This window comes from Lipotes vexillifer, unplaced genomic scaffold (genome assembly GCF_000442215.2).
Source record: "Lipotes vexillifer unplaced genomic scaffold, Lipotes_vexillifer_v1.1 scaffold2487, whole genome shotgun sequence".
In the NCBI taxonomy this organism is placed as follows: domain Eukaryota; kingdom Metazoa; phylum Chordata; class Mammalia; order Artiodactyla; family Lipotidae; genus Lipotes; species Lipotes vexillifer.
In genome coordinates, this window is record NW_006773987.1 from 128,573 (window position 1) to 131,321 (window position 2,749).

Sequence of the window (2,749 nt, forward strand, 5' to 3'; positions counted from 1 at the left end):
GGAGCACAGGCTCCGGACGCGCAGGCTCAGCGGCCGTGGCTCACGGGCCCAGCCGCTCCGCGGCACGTGGGATCTTCCCGGACCGGGGCACGAACCCGTGTCTCCTGCATTGGCAGGCGGACTCTCAACCACAGCGCCAACAGGGAAGCCCCCTAGCTCCATTTTAACCTCTTAAATTCTCAGAGAAACAAAGCCGTAACCCTAACCCAACAGCAACAGAAATTAAAAAGGAAAAGGAAAAAATAGGAATGCTAAGTTATAGAAAAGGTATACACGGTTACCACACTTTCAGAAAGGAATTAGTTTATTATTAGTATATTAGTTAGCCCCCAGTGAGGAGATGATATTTTTATTCCTTTGAAACAGTTATTGCCATTTTAAGAATTTATCCTAGGAACTAATCCAAGGTTGAAATGAGTTCTATACAAACAAAGATGTTTATGGTAATATTATGGACTTTAAAAAAGTTACAAAGAAAAACTGTCTAAAAGAAAATAGAGAGATAAATTAAAATTTAGCAAATTAACAGAGAAGTCACTTGAGGAGTCGCATTACACAATAGGGTTGGCAAATGCTGCCTTTTTATATATGAGCTGTTGCTATTGAGTCACAGACTATGGCTCTGTCTGTACCTATTCCCTTGTCCTAAGCAGACAAAACAATACCAGAAAATCACTGTTTACTTAACAGTAAATATGTTTACTTAACAAGTGTTTGTTATTATTTATAATATTTTAAATAAGGGTCCTAGGGCCGGATGACTAGGGTTGCTGTAGGAATAAGGAGAAAAAACACTTGGAAGTAAGAATGTGTTCATTGCAAGTCATTTGAAGAAGTAATTTTTGAGTGCTTACTATGTCTAAGGTTAAGCAGTTGGGATTTGGATGGATAAAGGAAGGAGACTATTTCTCAATAATGAAAATGTCAGTTACAGAAAACAAAATGTGTCCATCTCACTTTTAATGAATGGAGATATTTTAACCTAATACTAAATCGAATACATTTAAAAAGCTAACTTAATTGAAACAAATTTTCCTAATTGTTAGCTTGTCTTCTTGTAAATGTAATCATATTATTTTCCACTAATAGGAATATACAGGTTTCTCACCTTCCTTGATTTACATCTTAAGAAAGCTTACTAGAATAATTGGTGACGGGAAGAACAAGAATGGTGAAGTCTACTGAAGCAATTTCTGAATTTTCTTAAAGAGCTTTCAAATTCATATTGATGAATTTGAACTTAATGCACCTGCTGTTTTCCATAACTGACATATGATGCTTATCATTGACACTGATTTCTTGGAAGGAAAAAGTCGTTTTTACTTTTCTTTCAATTATTTTGTCTGATGTTTTCTGACTTGGTGCATCAAAATCAGTATATAGCATTGACAAAATAAGTAGCTATATCTTCTGTGCCTATTATTCATGATTTCTGAGCTCAGAGATGGTGGTGGAAACCTGTCCTACCTTTAAAAGTTGAACCACCAAATTGGATAGACCAGACCAGAATAATCAGAAGGAAATTAAGGGAAAATTAGAAGGGAATTAAGAATAATATATAATTAAATAATGAACCTTGCAATGTAGACTAAAGACTGTAATTGTTCAGAAAAAAAATGAAATACTTGAAGTGGAAACTAGGAAGGTTTAACGAAGGATGTAGGTTTGGGTTGGAAATTGAAGGATGCATTTGAATAACTGAATAAAGAAAGGAGAGTCTATAAATCAGGGAGGACATCAAAGGGTGTGGTTAAAACTGCACCTTAGGAAATTCCCTGGCCGTCTAGTGGTTAGGACTTTGCCCTCTCACAGCCTGGGTTCAGTCTCTGGTCAGAGAACTAAGATCCCACAAGCCATGCTGTGCAGCCAAACCCCCGCCCACCCCAAAAAACCCCCAACCCCCCCCAAAACCCTGCACCTTAGTAGTGGCTAATGATGGTGAAAATAGGTTGTTTTTTTTTTTAACATCTTTATTGGGGTATAATTGCTTTACAATAGTGTGCCAGTCTCTGCTTCACAACAAAGTGATCAGCCATACACATACATATGTTCCCACATCTCTTCCCTCTTGCGTCTCCCCCCCCTCCCCCCTCCCCACCCCACCCCTCCAGGCGGCCACAAAGCACCGAGCTGATCTCCCTGTGCTATGCGGCTGCTTCCCACTAGCTATCTACCTTACGTTTGGTAGTGTATATATGTCCATGCCTCTCTCTCGCTTTGTCACAGCTCACCCTTCCCCCTCCCCATATCCTCAAGTCCGTTCTCCAGTAGGAAAATAGGTTTTTTAGTGGTATAAAATGAAAGTATTGATGAGTACTCTGTGGTGATTCAGGTTAGAAAGTCACATAAGAAAAGGAAATAGCATTAGGATTTGAAAACTAAAGTAGCAGTGGTTATTGGGGATTTTCAAGGTGATCAATAGAGCAATACTTTAGGAAGATTAATCTGGCAGCTAGTTTCCTGTATGGTAAATAAGAATAGAGTGCCTAGGACTACAGTGGAATGACTAGGGTGGAATGAGTAGGGTCGCTGCAGAAATAAGGAACAAAAGGAAAGGCTAGAACACGTGGAAGTAAAAGTATGTCCATAGCAAGTAATTTGAAGACATAATTGTCGAACGCTTACTGCATGCAAAGGACTATGCTAAGAATGGATGGAAGTATAGAGAATGAAGAAGAGAGAGGAATTAAAGACAGCTTTATGGTTTCTAACTGGAAGAGTGGAGAACTGACTTCACAAGGAGCAGGAA